This window comes from Tursiops truncatus, chromosome 2 (assembly GCF_011762595.2).
Source record: "Tursiops truncatus isolate mTurTru1 chromosome 2, mTurTru1.mat.Y, whole genome shotgun sequence".
Lineage (NCBI taxonomy): Eukaryota > Metazoa > Chordata > Mammalia > Artiodactyla > Delphinidae > Tursiops > Tursiops truncatus.
Genome location: NC_047035.1, coordinates 29,778,414 through 29,797,897, shown reverse-complemented (window position 1 = coordinate 29,797,897; position 19,484 = coordinate 29,778,414). Strand labels below are relative to the sequence as shown.

Below are 19,484 nucleotides of genomic sequence, written 5' to 3'. Positions count from 1 at the left end.
AGGAGGGCTTCCCTGGTGGCGCAGTGGTTGAGAGTCCACCTGCCGATGCAGGGGACACAGGTTCGTGCCCCGGTCCGGGAAGATCCCACATGCCGCGGAGCGGCTGGGCCCGTGAGCCATGGCCGCTGAGCCTGCGCGTCCGGAGCCTGTGCTCCGCAACGGGAGAGGCCACGACAGTGAGAGGCCCGCGTACCGCAAAAAAAACAACAAAAAAACAACAAAAAAACAAGGAAACAGAGCCCCCAAATGGTAAAGCGACATGCCCAGGGTCACAGGGCACGGTGGCAGCAGGGCTGGGACTCTCACCCAGGCCTCCTAAACCTTTCCAAAGCGCGGACTGTTCCCTGGGAGCGTCCCCTGGGGGGGTCTGGCATCTTGGCATCCTGCTCCCAGGGCTGCCTCTGCTCCTGTTCAGCCACGACAGCAAACGAGCCCCTGGGGCCTTGCCAGCTGACCCCTCCTTTCCCTGCCTTCCGGAAGGGTGAATGCACATCAAACCCTGAGGCTAAGGTATGCCTGGGTACCGTCCGCTTGGCGCCCAGCTCCCTTTTCCACAGCCTACTGGGAGGGAGAAATTTCCAGAAGGGATAGATCTAAAGGCTTTCACAGAAGCGGGACTCTCCTTAGAAACATTCCTTCGCTTGGACAATGGGGGTAAGGCAGGAAGATGGGGGGATGGAAGAAAAAGGTTAATTTTTTATAACGTCACATTCTCGCTAAAATGGCGCCCTGGAACTTTCAAGATCATCTGACCAATACCAGGTTGGACTCCTTAGTTACAAAGATGGAGACTGAGTTTCTTTTGAAGCAGGTCAACCAAATGATACCCAGGGGAATTAAAAAAAGAAGTAATGAAAGGGAAAGAAGTCCCTTTGTGCGCTACCTGGGAGTCAGAGAGAGCCCCTCGCTCCCCACCTGACAAGCGCGCAGCTACCTAAAATGGTCCTACGGAGCTGCCCGGCACAGACAGGCCTGGCCAGGGCAGCTGGCTCTTTGCAACTGCCCAGTCTGTCCTTTGCTGGGAAACCTGGATTCATTAGCATATGGCTAAACCCACAATGCTGGCCAGCCAATGGGTAACAGGACTCCCAGCGAAGATGGATTGGCCCAGTAGCCAGTGGGATTCTTGTTACTATAGGAAAAAGCCAGGTTCCCAGAGGAGGCTGGAGGACAGGAAACAAGAATGAACAGAAGCCCAGAGCCCATGGTTTAAGGAAGGAGGGGGAGGACGCGGGAGGGTCCACCTCCTTGGGCAATGGTTAAAAGGAAGAGAAAGAAAAAAAAAAAGGAAAGAAAGAACCCAGCCTTTGAAGTCAAATAGACATATGCATTTACCAGGTTTCGGGCAAATTACTATTTAACCTTTCTCCACCTCAGTTCCCTCAGCTGTAATATAGGCCCAACATCACAGGTCATTAAAGGAAGTAAGGAGATTAGAGAACCTATGATGACGTGTAGTTGGCGCTCAGAGAGCCTGGTCCCCCTTCTCTCCTTAGCATCCAAAGCCAGCCCCACCTGGTCCTGGGAAAAACCCACGGGGAAACTCTCACCCAGTGAGCCCCGGACAAAGCACAGGGGCCTTCCAGGGAGGAGGACGGCGGTCCCAGTGACGATGGACTGACCCATTTGGCCAACCATCCTTAATTTCCCTCTTCACATTTTGGGAGCCCTGGAGCGCTCTTCTCCCAAATGAGGCATGCAGCAGAAATGAGCTGTGATTAGCGCAGGGGAGAGACCAGGAGGACAGGAGAGCAGGGACAGTAGCTGCAGAGTTTCCTGGAATTAATGGCGAGGGAGCAGGGAGGGCAAGCTGCTGTCTCTGAAGCTCTGTCTCCCTGCGCCAATCACCAGGCAGAGACTTCGTTTAAAGCCAACTTTCTCAGCCTCAGCAGGGCAAAACCCACTCTGAGGGTTGCCTATGATAGACTTCATGCACCATTTGAGGCAGGCCTGAGGTGTTCTCTATGGGACACGCAGGGAAATTTCAAGCCAGTATGTAGATGCATGAAACACACAGAACACTGCGCTAGAGGCCGTTAAAACTCAGCCCCGGAACGCTGGCTGTTCCAGATCTATGGCAATGTTACAGTCTAAAGGCAGATGAAGGAGAGAGCGATTTTGAAAGAGTTTGGTGAGATAGTGCTGTACGAGGCCCAGGTGCTGCATAAATGTTGGGCGGGTGGGTGGAAGGGGAAGGGGTGGGTCCAATCATTTTTCCAGGGAAGGTGGTTATTATTCTACCGTTTCAATTCTGTGCTGTCAGATGACCTTTTCCGTCCAGGGCTCTGCCACTTTTAGCCAGGCCTAAGCCAAGGCAATTGTCACTGAACATTACAGGCGAGTAACAAGCAATGCAAATGCACTCGTGTTAATATCAGAAAGAAGATCTGGAGCCTAGTCTGGGCCCTACCACTTCTGTGTATCTTTGGCCAAGTCACTTAACCCTTCTGAGTTTTGGTCTCTCATCTGCTAAGTGGGACAGTAACGCCTGTCAAGGCCGCCAGGAAGATTCCATGGAGAGTGTGGTGGCTATGATGTAGCACGTCAGGAAGAGCCAACCATGCTTGGCTACCATGGAGAAGATGACCCGTGAACTTTGGACTCACTGTCCGTAGTCTGCACACCCGGCTACACCTCTTCCAGCCTCAGGGGCCAGTGAGGAATCCATCAACAAGATGAAGTGGGGAGTATGAGATAGAAATGGAAATGAGGACAGGGGGTTGCAATCTCACAGCTTCTTCATCCTCCAACAGGTAAATCAGCTACGGGTGTCCAGACAGTGGTACCAAAAGGAGCTGCTACCCCCAAACAAAGGCCATGGCCGGAATCTAAGCCTGGTTGCCTTGATTTTCCTCAGTGACATTCACTGACCTTTCAGTCCAAAGGGTGCTTTTCCAAATCAACCCTTTCTCCAACTTGACTAGGAGGACAATCATAGATTTTGACCCCAAATTTCAACTGGTCTGTCAGATATAAAGCTCTCTGGGGCCAACCAGCCTCTTGGGATATCCCATACTCCTCCCCAAATGCACTGCAAACCAATCGGTAGTATAATAGAAGATTCTCTGGTTTCAGAGTATACTTCACGGACGATGCCCACGGAATCGTTTGATACCGAGAAAGATGAACCTTTCATCAGCTGGACAAGTGTCACAGAGAAGACAGGATACAGTGGGGTTCTGTTAAAAGGCATTTAGAAGGAATTCTGATCACTTCTCTTCCCCACAAGGGCTAGGATCCTATAACCACAACAGGGTCAGAGGCAGCCTGGTGGGAAGCACGTACGAAACCCAAACTTCTTGACATGTGTGTTGGGGCTGTCCTCGCGTAACCATCCTAAACATCACATTCTCCTGCTCGAGAACTCATGACGCCCCTGACTTCCTACCATTCCTGTTTCCTTTGCTATGGATCAGGCCCCACCACAATGAGGATGCTACTTACATTCCTATGACTCCTCACTACAGCCCAGGATCTCCCCCAACTCCCTTCAGGCTCATCTCTGTGACGGCTTCAAACCTACAATGTCACTCGCACCTCTGAGCTTTTGTTCAGACATTCCCCCCTGCTGCTGTCAGTGGCCTGCCTTCTCTTTACCCACCCAGCTCTACTCATCTTTTTTTTTTTTTTTTTTTTTTTTTTTTTGCGGTACGCGGGCCTCTCACTGCTGTGGCCTCTCCCGTTGCGGAGCACAGGCTCCGGATGCACAGGCTCAACGACCATGGCTCACGGGCCCAGCCGCTCTGCGGCATGTGGGATCTTCCCGGACCGGGGCGCGAACCTGTGTCCCCTGCCTCGGCAGGCAGACTCTCAACCACTGCGCCACCAGGGAAGCCCTACTCATCTTTCCATGAAGACATACTTCAGCCTGCACTCCTAATCCTAACTCCCTTTGCTGAGCCCATCTGATACTTTGCTGAGCTCCCTTTGCTGGGCCCATTTTGCACCAACTTGACACTTAATTAGATGGTCTTGTCTTAAATAATATACTAATTGCCTGTCTCTCCTCCTCATGAACAGAAAAGCTTTCTTATACAGTGGAGAGAGTCTTAGGGCCAGAAAACCCTTGATTAGAAATATCAGACTTTACCAGCTGTGACTACTATCTTTGTCAATTCCATCTCCCTGAGCTTCAATTTCCACTTCTGTGAAACAGGAATAATAATCTTAACCTGAAAGGACTAAATATGGCTTTCACACGCTAACACCTATAAGAAGCCTATCGGTGACTAGCACATAGAAAGTACCCCCAAAAGTTTGTTTCAGTTCTCCTTTGCTCCTCTTTTATGTCCTGCAAAACCTAGCACAGTATTGCAACATAGAAGGCCTTCAATAAATGTTTGATTAATTGATCAGTATCATAAAGCAAACCAATAACTAGGGGGTCATTATGCAAGGTAACAGTATATGGTCAAAATGTATTCATCTATTCTTCAGTTGTGGACAAAAGGTTGATGTCTACGGAGGGAAAACAATCTATTTTAACTAAAGACGTTTTCAAAATTACCAACTGCCAATCTCTCTGAACCCATAACTCAGCCAAGTAGCAGTTTCAGCGTAAGTGTTCATGCTAGCAATTCATCACGCCCCTCCTCCACCCCCCTTACACAAGTTACCTCCATTCCCAACCTCTTTGACATATTTCTGGCCCCCAGAAAGTTGACTTCACACCCTAAATACAGCACAATCCTTGCTACTTCTTTAAATCAAATACCAAGCAAAACCATTCTATAGGAGTTCTTTTCTAAGTTATTTAGAAAGCATCCTGATCACTGCCTTTCCCAAACAGAATTTTTGTCTAATATACACAAATACAAATTAACTTTGTCTTCTAATAAGACCTTTCTTCCCCACCAAGTAGAGGAGAAGAGAGTAGACAACCATGTATATTAGTGAGGTCTTCAACCAAAATCCAGCTGGGAATAATATCCAGGCCATATGAGCAACTATGAGGTCCACGCACCAAGGATGACACTGGACATGGTGGGGTCCGATGACCTGAGAACTGGAGGGGAATTCAGGTGGAGTTTCAACAGAACAATTTTCACTTCGTGGCCTCTTGGCCTTAGTGGTTTTTTCTGCTGCTTCTCACTGTTCCTTTTTCACATGTTTGGTGTTTCTCTGGAGGAAAATGTCTCTTGCCACCTCATTCACTCTCCAGCTGGTGTCTCACACTATCAAAACAAGAAGAGTCCCCATACGGGCTTGGGACATTGCTCCAGGGTGAATAGGAGCAAGCCTAGAAATGTAATTTTAGTTAACGATCGTAATAAGCATTCGTGAGACTAATTTTCCCCATGCCTCCCACACCCTGGTGGTGAGTCAGGCACTCACTCTTTCAGGTTGCCCAGCTGCAATTCAAAGCATTGAAGAGGTAGACAGGTCCCCAAAGGGTCATCTAGCCCACGTCCCTAGCTCCACGCAGGAGAAATCCTTGACTATCAGCAAGTTCCATTTGAACCTCAATAGTCAAAAATCTTTGATATCAAAAGAAGTTTGTCAACTTGTTCTAAGCCCCAAGGTGCTCCTCCTGTCCTCTCTAGAGACCAAAGGCAACTGGTCAGTCTATTTTTCTCAATGATACAAATAATGATGGTTACTAAGTGACCCCTAATTCTCTTCCCCAAGTTAAACAAGCCCAAATCCTTTCACCTTTTCTTAAGGGGCTTACTGTCCATCCCTTTAAACATGTTGTTAATCTTTTTTGTACCTTTTGGTTTTTCCACAGTTATTTTCAGCTAATTCGAACATGGCGGTGTCAAATATTAAATAGGGTGGCGAAGTACTTTCCAACCCTTGCACGTTATTCCAATATAACACGGCCTGGTAACATGCTCACTTAAAAATAAACAACACAACACTCCTTCAACTAGTGCTCCACTAGGACTTCCAGATCCATCTCAGCTATGATTTTGCCTTGCCGGGCGATCACTAACAGCACAGTCAATGTAATTGTATCAGTCAGATTGGTGCTAAACCATTGATGGCCACTGTTACCACCTCTCAACAAAGTATTTCCTATTCTAGTGTAAGGAAAGATCAGGTAACCAAGGGGTTGTGCCGCTTATACCATGTTTATGTAAAATACATAACAGGAGTTTCTAACTTTTGGTCTGAAGAATCTTTCTCCTTTTTTTAGTCTATGCCTAAAAGCTGACATCTGGGTGACCTCAGATGTGATCACAGGGTAGAGCTTGCAGCAAATGGAGCTGACATATAACATGTCCATCCCAACTCCTGCCCCTTTTAAGGAAACTTGGAAATAACCAGGGGAACCTAGCAAAAAGCACCACTGAAAGGTATCCTGAGATCTGAAAAGTTACAGATCCTTCCAAACAACTGAGCATCCTCTAATAAGGGCTAAAGAGGGATCTTGGGTACATTTGGCATAGCTGCTGCCACCTGGCATGACTAGCTCAGAGGCCACCCTTCAGGATCACCTCCTATTCAATTTGAAAGAAGGTTTTTTTTTTTTAATTTATTTATTTTAATTATTTATTTATTTTTGGCTGTGTTGGGTCTTTGTTGCTGCGTGCAGACTTTCTCTAGTTGTGGCGAGTGGGGGCTACTCTTCGTTGCGGTGCGCGGGCTTCTCATTGCGGTGGCTTCTCTTGTTGCAGAGTACAAGCTCTAGGCGCATGGGCTTCAGTAGTTGTGGCACACGGGCTCAGTAGCTGTGGCTCGTGGGCTCTAGAGTGCAGGCTCAGTAGTTGTGGCACACAGGCTTAGCTGCTCCGCAGCATGTGGGATCTTCCCGGACCAGGGATTGAACCCATGTCTCCTGCATTGGCAGGCGGATTCTTAACCACTGCGCACCAGGGAAGTCCCTGTAAGAAGGTTTTAATTCAATAGGATGTCTGGTATCAGGAATCTTCCCCACCATTCAGGGAGGAAAATTATTTCTTAACAGTTCTTTTGGGATGTGAGGTTGAGGAGGTGGGGGAAGTCTCCTAATTCTGAATATGACCACAGAATCTGAGTTCTTAGAAAGAAAGGCATCACAGCAACATCCTCAAAGGCATCACAGCAATTGTTAAACACCCCGTGATTAACAATTTCACAGAGCCACAGTCATTGAAGAATCGGTAGTCACCAGAAAGAGACCATTTCTCTAACTACAGCAATTCCATGCCTCCTGTGTCAGGTTCCACTAAATTTCCATTAGCATTTATCTCATAAGATGACACGCATTTGCACAAATCCGTCCATTTTAAAGTTGGCCTTTTTTCATACTTAAGTTGCCAGAGATGAACATTAGTCATCACATCCCCAGAGGCACTATTCTGTATGGCCAGCACATAGACTAGCTAGATTATTGACAGACTCTTTAGATAAGCATTGCACTATTGTAGTTTGGACTCGGCACTCAAACTGGAAAATCTAGTAGACAGCTTTCTAAAATCTTTTGATGGAATATTTTGGCTCTGAAACATTTTTGCAAATAGGCCTCAATACAGTTGACATTGCTGACCCTGAAATGCACCCCTAGCCTTTCACCTCATGATGTGAAATTCTCTTTCCTTAGTCCTGAGACCTAGAAAATGCCCTAAATATTATCACCATCCAATTTAACAGTATAATAGTTGCTTTCTAAATCAAGGATCCGCAAACTGTGGCCCCTGGGCCAATCTGGCCAGCTGCCTATTTTTGTAAATAAAGTTTTATAGGAACACAGCCATGTCCATTCATTTACACACTGTCTTGGGCTGTTTTCATGCTACAACTCCAGAGCTGAGTAGTTGCAACAGACTTCTGGCCTGCAAAGCCTGAAATATTTATTATCTGGGTCATTATAGGAAAAGTTTGCAAACCCCTCATTATAAATCACAAGGAAAACAAATTGCTTATTCAGAATAACCTTCTCTCCACCCTGACAAAAGAAAACAAAACAAAAAAACCCCCTGAGCCAAGTGAGTCGTTTTTGCATACTACTTTGCATGAAATCTGGCCTGGTTCTCTTACAAAGTGTCCTCCGAAATAAGATGCATAGAAGATGTAAATCACAAGACAAATCCAAATTAAAATTCTAGAGTAATAATAATAATAGATAAACATATGTTATATATAATATATTATGGTGTATATAAATATATATTATAAATAATATAAATATATATATCCCTCCAGAATTTTTATTTAAATTTATAAGTATTTTACATCTTATATGTATCTTATTTCAGAAGACACTTCGTGAGATATCATATATGTTTTTCTTTAAATCAAAAGCAGTTGTGAATTTGCTGGTTTGGGGATACAATAAAACTTGAATTCCGTTCTAGTCTCATGGAATAATTTGAAGGTCTTAGAAAAGAAGGGTAAAAGAAATGTGATATAAGAGATAACTCATCATGAATAATAAAGTGAAATAAAAAACATATCTCTAAACTATACAGCCGTGCCCAGAGTTTTAAAGGGGAGCTCTTTCAGAGGGAAAAGGACTGGATGGGGGGAATGTTTTTACTGGAACCCCAGCCTGAATCCCTAGCACATGGTGAATAATGATCTAGCTCCATCCAGAGAGCAACCCAGGGACCCATTCCCAGCACATAACAGTTCTAAGGCAGGATACACTAGACACCTCCATAGGTTAAGTCAAGGTTCTGCTGTCATGAAAGAGTTTGGTCAAGGCATCCTAACCTCGACTTCAACTTTAACCAGACTTGCAGCCTTGGGGAGCTGCCCCACAGCCTTCAGAGGGTGTCTGCCACATGCTCACCTTTGGTTTCACCCACACAAAGTGGATCTTCAGTGTTTTTAATTTACAACCAACATTTTAAAATAGGGAGATCTCACCAAAATTTTTGAATTTTTGGCCCCTCTTAAAAACCCAGAAGACCTGGGAAGCCTGGGCCCGTGTTCTTTCAGGCAGCATCCCTTGAGCTGGTGGCAGCTGCCCCATTCAGAGCACAGGTGCTCTCTGGCTCTACACACCCCCTAACTCTCTGTTGCTCCCCTGTGCCCTGAAGCTCAGCATAACGGCTACTCCCTGTCTCCCTGGCACTGTTCATTTTCTCATCCCTGGCCTGCTTTACTCACTAAAGATACCTGCTCTGTAGGCATCTGAATGTCAAACCCAGAGCTAACCCTTTATACAAACTAATATATTTCCAAATGGATGAGGAAAAATGACTTCTTTTCATCTTTCTCATTCTCTGGCTCACATGTATACTTTCCCCCTCCCACTTGGTCAGTGATCACCTACAGACAGAAAGCACACGTAGGCTTTGCCAACGACTCACCATCAGTTATTTGGAAAAGGCAGTCCCTGCCCTCAGGACCTGCCATTAGAGACATTAGATTCTCCTGGGTCTCCTCTATCCTTATTTACGCTGATACTACAGCTCCATGCTAGACATCTCATCCCTACAAGCAGCCCAAAGACAGTCTCTACAAAGAAAGACTTAGTCGTGAGGTAAAACACACTTTGGGTAGAAAGTGTTCGCCCATCAAAGTACCCTTTTCCAAGGTATAAAATAGAAGGAAGATTTCGGGTGTAATCACTTCCCTCCTCAGAAGATACTGAATCCTCTAGGTAACCTCTGAATTGGATCTAATGTCTCAAATGAGTCGCTGTAGGAAGTGGGTGTGTCATAAATGTGCAAAACTTCCTTTCTACGCCAAGTATCTATAGGCAGATGAATGGGAAAAGAAAAGGTGATATATACACGCAATGGAATATTATTCAACCTTAAAAAGGAATGGAATTCTGACATGTTACAACATGAATGAACCTTGAAGATACTACGCTAAGAGAAACAAGTCTGTCACAAAAGGACAAATATTGCATGATTCTACTTATATGATGTACCTAGAATAGTCAAATTCACAGAGTCAGAAAGTAGAATGGTGATTGCCAGGGGCTGGGGTGAGGGAGAAATGGAGAGTTGGCGTTTAATGGGTAGAGAGTCTCAATTGAAGAAGATGAAAAAGTTCTGGAGTTGGATGGTGGCGACGGCTGCACAACAATGGGAATGTAAGTAATGCCGCTGACCATACACTTAAAAACAGTTACAGTTTTAAATTGTATGTCATGTGTATTTTGCCACAGTAAAAAAAAGAAAAGAAAAAAGCCTAAGGAGGGTAGATTGGGGGAGAAGAATTCTTTTTACTGCTAGAGAAATGTATAAAGTCCATAATGAATGTCACGAGGTGACGTTCATTTTAAAGTAAGATAGAACATGCTAGCAGGAGCAACATGATGTCATGTTCCCTCTCCACCTGGCCTCAGCGTGAGCTGGCAATGCTCAGAGGGCAAGACCTGGCCCGAGAGGCTGGTCCTGTTCTCTCTGACCTAGAGGACCCAACAGAGAAGATGGGAGAAACCTATCTCAGGCAGGGGGGTGGTAGGTTTACAGCTGCACCAACTGGCAGCTGGGGCGGCTACATCACTACCTTTCAGGCAGTGGAAACAGTAACCTCAGCTTTTTCCAAGCACATGCTAAATCTTGCATTCTCGTGCAAGACTATCTTAGCACAGGTGCGACGGCAACATTGGACGGGTATATTAAGTCAGTATCCATAACTAGGCTCTCCATAAATCCATTTAGGCCATGGAGAGGTTGACAGTGGCCGTGGTGATGGTGGGTAGGTGACAGCAACTCTGGACTCAAAGCTCAGACGCTGGTACCAACCCTGGACATTGTTCACTTTCCAAGCCACCGCCTGTCAGCTAAGCCAGTGGCAACCTCTGTTCTAGACTGCGCTTCTAAATAAAACAACAGGGTTCAACAAATCCCGGGCATGCAGAGGGGCAGAATCCTTTCAGGAGTCCCTTCTACAGGACGGTATGAAAGTTGAACTCATGCAGGATGAGGTTGGAAAAGCAAAATTTACAGAGATGCTATAGGAGCATTGGAAACAGACTTTTATTTAACAGAAACGTACACAAACTTGATACAAACCCTACATTATGCAAAGCTTTATCATGATTCTACACATGTTATAACTTGTGGGAGTTGGTTGGAGAGTGGATTATTATTATAATTATTAGCATCTTGAAAAAGGACATTTTCTCTCAGAAAATGTCAAAGGAAGGTCTACAAAATGATAGAGACCTTCCTGGTGATCTCCGCCAGGGACTGGCCTTGAAAGGGCTGGCAAGAAGTCCGTGCCCATCTAATCTGTCCTTGCAAAGGCGAAAGAGAGACTCTCGGGCTCAGAACCCTTTCACTAACACTGCCGCTCAAGACTTTTGCGGAGAGAAATATCCAGCGTTAGACTGTGCGTTGATCATTATGACTCTGCTCGCCAGTGAGGGAAACTCAAGAGCATGAACGTGTAAGACTGGGAGTAGAACCCGGTGGCCCGGCCGGTCACCCCAGCTCCTTCACTAGGCCTCAGACACAGTGCTGAATGCATTTCATAATCCACCTTCACTTCCACCAACATGGCCATAGAAGGACAGGTCAGACCACTCGCCTTTCTCCTTTTTACCCCCACCAGCAACTGAATTTGAGGCTTCCGTCTTTCAGGCTGGCCTTCCTTGCCTTGGGGACACCCAGCATCTCAGGCCCCCAAAGCCGGCTCCCTTTGCAAGTCTCCTCTAGGAGCTGTTAGGGAACAGAATTAATATCATCCCAGCTGATGTTTATTTTTTGTTCTTTTTCCCCTCTCTCTTTCTCTCTGCCTTCACTGTACTATTTTAAACAAAGCTGTCTTTGTTCAAATCTATTGAACTCGTAGAGATACATTTAATCGCTAGATGGAATTCCTTTCAGAGCTAGGCCTTGTCAGACATGATAACCAGGAGGCAGGCTGCTTCTTGACCTCAGATAAATGGGGCTTGCCTTGGGTGAGGGGAGAGTTTGTTTGTTTGTCTGTTTGTTTTGGGGGGAGCAGAGAGACTGCTGATAGCCCTTGTGGCTAATTTATTTCAGTCAAGTCTTAACACATAATCAAACACTTTCAATAGACTTTTGAAGAAGAAGGAAAAAAAAAACTGATCACTCCTCACTTACCACATCCAACTTGCAGAAATAAAAATACCTAAAGAACATACATGAATGGCTTTTTCAAAAGGCTGAGAGAGCAGAGTTGATCTTTATTCTCTTATTAAAAATGTGGGCTACTTTTCCTTAGAGTTAATATGCAGTCTTTATTTTACATTAAGTCCTCTTTTGATTTTCATGTCTTCACAAAATTGCTTTTAACTTTTGAAGTTGAAGGTACTTTAAACAAAAATACCGTGCCACAACAGCACCTTTTCTTTTAAATATTGAAATAAATAAAATAGTTAACTCTTTTTTCTTTTGTCAGTCTGTTTGTGTTCAGTTATTTCTATTGTAGAGCAATTCCAGTCTGACCTGGATACTTTCTCACAGACACTTACAGAAAATGTAATGGAGGATTTAAAAAAAAAAAAAATCTTCTTATTGCACAAAGTGAGGCCATTCCAGAGACTTCTCTGAGCTGAGCTGAGTTGTGCTGGAGGCTTTTCCATAATCCAGGCTCCTGTGTTGGCGGAAACACATGCGCAGGAGGGGGCCAGGCAAGGGAAGAGGAAGAGAAGGAGGAGGAAGAGGAGGAGGAAGAGGTGCAAATCCTCGTGGCTTCTTTCCACCTTCTTCGGAAATGGCTTGCTTGAAGGACGCCAGAGTCCCCGGGCCATAGTGTGGACTGCAGAGGGAAAGGCAATGAAAGATAAAACAAAAAACAACAGCACAGGACAACTGCCTAAAAAAGAAAGATTTAAATTAAGGAAGTGGTGGAAATGAAATGAATTTAAAAAAAAAAAGAAAGAAAGAACGGAAACAACTAACTAATTGCCACATGAATGAGGCCACGGCTGTGTACAACGAGAACCAGACTAGTGTTTCTTGTGCCTTTAACAACAGCAGCTCGAAATCAATCAGGAATGGGGCAGGTCAGTTGCTCCTGGGCAACAGAATGACACAAGAAACACGATGCAGCTGGATTTTTCAATTCCTAGGTGGCGTAGTAGGCAAAACTGGGTGTTGGCAAAATCTTTTTTTTCTCCTCTACTTGGAAATAAAACAAACAATCTTCTCCCTGTTAAAATACTCCAGAAAGACCATTACGATATAATCTGTCGCCTGTCACCTAAGTGGAAATGAGTAGTTTCTATGGTACAGGACCAGTGGCAGTCATAGAAAACCCCAACGGACGCCCCATTTGGTCTAAAGGCCAAAAGGACACTGCTTTGATGCATACACTCTCACCCCTAATCCTGCCCCAAGTGATTCCGAGGGTGTCAGAATTACTCAGACAGAGAATCAAGCCAAGATATCTGTTCCAGTCCTCAACTAGCCCCGTGATCCCAAGTGTCAGCCTTGGAACGTGGTGGCAGTTCAAACCCGGTGGGTCCTTTAGCCTGGATGGTTACCAACCAGGCATGGATTTTGCTTCTAGCCGAAACGAAATCTGCCACGTTATCTTGGTCTTTGGAATGGAGTAGTCGGCACAAAGGAGTAAGCAAGAAAACCAAGTACTATCACATTTCACCCCAGAAGCAGTTCTTGAGGGCAGAGGTGGGTGCCCCCTAGAGTGTCCAGCTCACTCTGAGTGGCGAAGGAAGGAGGAAAGCGGGGGCCGGGGCGGGGTGGGGTCCAACTGGAAAGCGGCCAAGCCAACAGGGAACAAAGTTCAAAATCAAATGAGCCAATCAGCCTCTTCCAAGTTGAAACTCCCCTTCCCATCCCCTATCTCTCCTAGTACCCAAGGCATGACTCACTGGTCAGGTGTATAGGACTGGATTAGATGGACTTCCAAAGCTAAGACTCTACCCATCCACCTATGCTTTCAAAGGGAGGCTGAGAAAGGCCTCATTTCCACCCACCACCGAGCCCTTCCTCCACACCTGTTCCTGTTTCCTTCCTCTCCATCCCATCCCATCCCTCTGTCTCCCTCTCAGACATGCTTCTCTGCTGCCCCTTCCCAGGTTCCCCTCCTCTTCCCTCATGCTCATCTCTTCACTGTTCCACCTCCTCCAGCCCCTTCACTCCAGTGACAGAACAGCTGGCCTTTCTCCAGACCTCCCAGAGAGCACCTGCCAAGTTGGCCTTTCAGTCAGACTTTCACCCCCTGCGAGGAGTCTTCCTGTTCCTATTCCAATGGCCCAGACCCCCTGGCCCCTCTGCCGCTCATTTGGTGAGTCTGTCTCATAACCATACCCCATGCCCTTTCCATTTCCTCAAATTTCTACCTTTGACCCCCCAACACACACACACACACACACACACACACACACACACGAGTCTTCTTCTGCCCTACTTAAGCCATCTCGAAAATAGCTGGTTGGTTCCCAACTTTCTGCTCCTAAATCCATTTTCTCTTTCTGGGCCAACGGCAGGCCACTGGGAATGTCCTGCTATGTCTTGGTCTCCTCCTCTCAGTCCCCTTCAAGAGGCTTACTTTCCATCCCTCCACACATCTTCAACTTCCCCCTCACCCCATCCTCATGTCCTCATTCACTTCCCCCCACCCCACATCACTGCCTCTTGGCTCTCATCTACCTCCTCACTTGACCAATGGATGCTGTGTCCAGCTACAACTTCAACCTTTCTGCCAACAAAATTTCTTGAACATCCACTATGCATAGAATGAGACACTAAATCTTTCCACTAATTAGCTCAGAAACATTGCTCAGTTCTGTTTGTTTCAACAAATAATTGTGGCACAATGGTGTCGGGTACTGTCCAAGGGACACGAATGACATCATCTTTGCCCTCGAGGAACACATCATCTGTTTGATGAGAAACACTACAAAAAAATCCTAGTATGTTGTAATAAGCACTAATCCTAGTGACATGAACAAAATGCTACAGAACAATACTTAAGCACTTTAAAAAAAATAATGTGATTTTTGCCATTTTACATGTTTCAGGTTGTGATTCCCAGCTTTGCTTTTTGTTGAGCTCTATCTTCATTCTCTCTGACAATAGACACTTTTGCCTACAGATTAAATCGTCAAGCTAGAGCTCTTTGTTGATCTGGATGGCTTCCCCTAAGAAAATCTCCCTGACTACTGTGATTCCCAGCAAAAATAATCACATACCACCCCATGACACTCTTACACATTTTTAACTACTTATGAATATCTAGTCTGCCCAACTAGATTGCAAATAAATCCACTGGCCCCATGTTTAATTTCATCCTATCCTTCACAGGGCTGAGCTGCCCCTAGCCACAAAATGAGTGAAAATATTTTCCTCCAAGGTCTACAAACATACTAGCCTGAACCTCAGCTTAAGGGCCAAATTTCTAAGTCACTTGTAATGCAGTAAATCAATCATGAACCCCTGATACTATGCACTAAGAAGGATACAACCTCATTTCTGTGGTATTCTTACCGAAAATGCATAACCTGCTTTCAATCATTAGGAAACAGCACACAATCCTAAAGTGAAGGACTTCCTATGAAATGATAGCCAGTATTCTTCAAAGGTGTCAAGGTTATGAAGGTCAGAGAAAGACTGTGGAACTAACTACCCCAGATTAAAGAACTTTAAGAAAACATGACAACTAAACATAACATGTGATCCTGGATTGGACCCTGAACTAGAAAAAGGACATGAGTGAGACAGTTGGCAAAATTTGAATAGAGTCTGTAGATCGTAGTATTGCCTCAACGTGAATTTCTTGGTTGTGATCATTGTACTGTGTTTATTTGAAGAATCTGGGTAAACAGTATGTGGGAATTCTCTGTATTATTTGTGCAAGTTTTTTGTAAGTATGAACTTATTTCAAAACTTAAAAAAAAATTTAAGTCTTAGTCATTGGTTAAGGACCAGTGTTGAAATACTCTGGAAACCTAATTGCCAATGCTTTTTAGTCAATAAAAAGTTGGTAAAGTTTAATTCTGACAGGGATCTTCCATCACTCTCAGCTGTTTTGTAAATCAATCAAGCTGAATGTTTTTTCCTAAACTGTTATTTTGAGTAAATGGTCAGAAATCACTTTTATTAAGTGCAACAGTATCATATAATTCAATGTTTCAGTGTTAGAAGTACTTGGGTATGTGAACAAAACACAGCCTGAAGTGTTCACTCCCTGCCACCTCACCCCTCCCACCTTCACCCCCACCCTGATGTCACCATCAGCACATTGACCATTTAGAAAGCTCAACCTCAGTTCTTTGGGAAAGTTCATGAAGACTTAGACCTAACCTCTCAACAGGATTCTAAGATGATAATAGCTTGGGGGTTTTTTGGTTTTGCAGCATCAGATGCCTCTTCTCAATCCCGTAAGGTCTTGAATAAAAGACCTCAAAGCCCTTGACTAATTTTACTCAAGAAATCTTCAAAGTGAGATCTGTGGAGACATCACTACAGCCTGAGGAAAGAGTATTAGAAGACCCAGATAACACCTACTGACCCTGGAACCTCAGACCAGTCATTTAACCTGAACGAACCTCAGTTTCCTCATAAGCAAAACGGAAATAAATAACATCTACTCTACCTCACGGGGTTGTTTTAAGAATCATGGTGAGGTAATGTTGGTTATATATTATGATAGGGTAAGGAACATCCATATCCTAGGGACAGAGAAACCATGGCAGAGATACACAGAAACAAACTCACACAGGAATTGAGTCCAGAACCCAGAACTCTTCTACTCTAGTCTTCTACTCCCTGGATCAAAAATGCCTCACTCAGAAAATACACAACACAAGTAACGTCACTTCCAATGGCTGAACAAGATCCCCCACAGAAAAATTCCTAATACATGAGTCTGCTCAAACTTTAAGTTCAAGATCATGTTCATCAGATGTAACAGGAGGCATATTGGGATAATATTAATTAACTTTATTTCACCATGAAGTGAAAACCTCCAAACAGTCTTTAGTTCTCTCCCCAAGTAATGATCTTGTGTTCCCTCAAGTGCTATATAAAGGCAGTGGGGCAATACCCATTAGGTGCAAAGAGAGATGCAAAGTAAGCAGGAAGACTTAAAGGGACACTATTGATGTGAACATCGTATTTTTATTAAATCCTTCTCTCTAAAATACCAGCAGCAAATTGCATTGGTGACTTTAAAGTACCTATAAAAAATTAAATTAACACTCACTCCCAGTGTTAATGGTGATTAGAGGGTCTAATCTCTACATAGTCTCAGTAACAGATGTGAAGGATTAGATTGTCCTAGGTAGGAAAAAACAACAGGTAGACAACAACGATAATCACCTTTACATCAGCAGTTCCCACCAGGGGATTTGAATGTTGCAACAAATTTAGAAAGTTCTATTATCTTTGATTCTCCTATCTCTGGGCTAGGTCTCATAAAATTAGGTGACATTTCTGAAGGATTTGGGGTGGTGCTTTACTGACATGATGATAAAAGAAACTAGTCAGACCATTTTCATCCTGATGATTCTAATTTATTTTATATTAATACTTGAGTATCAATACTTTTTTTAACAAAAGCAACAACAAAACGATAGACGCGCTGACTGCTCACACAACTCTTGCAATTTCTGAGGTCGCAAAAAAGTAGATCTTTGTCCCTAATAGGCATCAGGAGGGAACGTATGGAAATGATGATTTAGAAGATGAGCTCTCTATAAAATTCTGCACAGAATTTTAATTGGAATTATCTTTTTGGGATCTAATTGCTTACTCTTCAGTTTTGAAATTGCTTTTAATAAAGTCACCTTTTAAAGGCCTGAGAAAAGGGAAGGGAGATATATATGTATATATATATTTTCCATGTATATGCAAGGGGCAGCACAGAACAATAACAAAAGTGAATAGTATGAGTCCTGGGGTCAGGTTGCCAAGGACCAAAATCTGGCTCCTTATTAGCTGCAGGGCTTCAGGTACATTCAATTACTAAGCCTCAGTTTCCTCATCTGTAAATTGTGGATAATACAAGCACCTACCTCACGGGTAGTCAAGAGGATTAAATGAACTATTCCAGGGGAAACAGAACAAGACCTGGCATATAAATGTTTGGCCATTGTTATATAAAGAAAGGAGGATAAAGATATAACAATGACCATCAAGGCATTTGGAAATCCAGGAAAGCCAGCTTCCTCCTCCTATGCCTCCTTTCAGAGTTTTCTTCCTTCCCCTTAAGACATTTTCCTCCAAAGCAATGTCCACTTTACCCTCTCAAATGTAACTCAGTCTCTCCGGGTTGACCTTTCTCAATGAAAAGTGAAAGATTTGAACTTGATTATCTTCAAAGTCCCTTCCAGTTCTTTTCCTGTTTTTTTAAAGGATGTAAATTTTGAGTCTGTTGAAAGATACTGTTCGCAAGGTGAGACAAGGTACTCAGGCAATGCTAAGATGCGTGACTATGCTCACCTTGGCTACACCAACTGAGAAAGATGAGGATATCTGCCACCTCTAGCAAGAGACACTGAAGATCAAGCTATACTAGTAAAACTAAAAGAGATAAGCAATAGTCATCCTCAGATAAATCTTTCCATGGGAGTGTGTTTAGACAGTTCATTATTGGTTCTCCCTCAGAACCCCAAGCTAGACTCTGAAATTAGGTGACTTTTTATAATTTGTTTTGATTATGTGGGTTTTTAAAAATTTCAAGTTCAAAGTCAAGCTGTCATTGAGAATTTCAGGACTACAAACAACTGTTGGGTTGGCCAAAAAGTTCGTTCAGGTTTTTCTATACGCTCTTACAGAAAAACCCGAACATACTTTTTGGCGAACCCAATACAAGATTACAAATGACAGTATAGATTGGTTGGACATATTTTTATTAATGTAGAAGCTCATATTTTACCAGTGAGAGCAAGTCGTAATGCTGTGAATCCAATGTCTGAGTCAGAACAGATGAAGTAACAGAACAGATGAAGTAAAGAGGTGGAGGATGACAGCAAGAGCAGGTTGTATCCCCTAAGCAGAAACCAACTGGAACCAACTACGCTGGCTTTTTCACACACGTGAGCATGTAGGAATATTACAATGTTGGAGGTTTATGCCATATTTCCTAGGAACAGGGCCACATACAGATTAGGTAGAACATCCCCAAAGTGGGTGACGTGGTTCCTTTCATTCTCTCACAACTGAGCACAAACGCCCAAGAGAGCACTTACACATTTCAAGCAGGAGGAAGGTGGAAGCCCTGTCTGTCTCAGGCTACGAGGGAAGCACAAGGAGTCCTTTTGTTGGTTTCTTTGCTTGGACCTTTCTTCTGTTGGGTTGGTTTGTTATTTTAATGAGAGGTCTAATTCGTGAGGTTCTGCAAAGGCTGGATTGTCAAAGCAGATCTTCCCAGACACTTAAGCCTGTTGCCTGGGCAGCCTCTTGGATCTCCCAACCCAAGCCAAAGGGCAGTGCCTACATCTCTGGACCTACGCTCTCATGAAGGCCGGAGACCCTGGCCACACTTAGTGGGAGCTTAGAATCTTCAAATCAACTAGGTTGAATGTTGTGCCTAATCAGAGATCTTCTTTAATTTGGATGCATCCCCCTGGCTGTTGAATTGGTAACTGGAGCAAGGAACTCCACCCTAGACATGCAGCCTCAATTCCTACCCAAGGACAGCAGCCAACTCAAACCTCAGTT

General features: G+C 44.2%; 1 protein-coding gene across 3 annotated transcripts in view; it reads right to left on the bottom strand.

Moving 5' to 3' along the window:
• Positions 1-10,707: 10,707 nt before the first annotated feature.
• Positions 10,708-19,484, bottom strand: part of DPF3 (double PHD fingers 3) — a 253,145-nt gene continuing 244,368 nt past the window's right edge. For all 3 annotated transcript variants that reach the window (XM_073800290.1, XM_073800291.1, XM_073800292.1), the window contains exon 10: positions 10,708-12,615. The gene's annotated coding sequence lies outside the window, so the exon portion shown is untranslated. The remainder of the gene's footprint in view (positions 12,616-19,484) is intronic.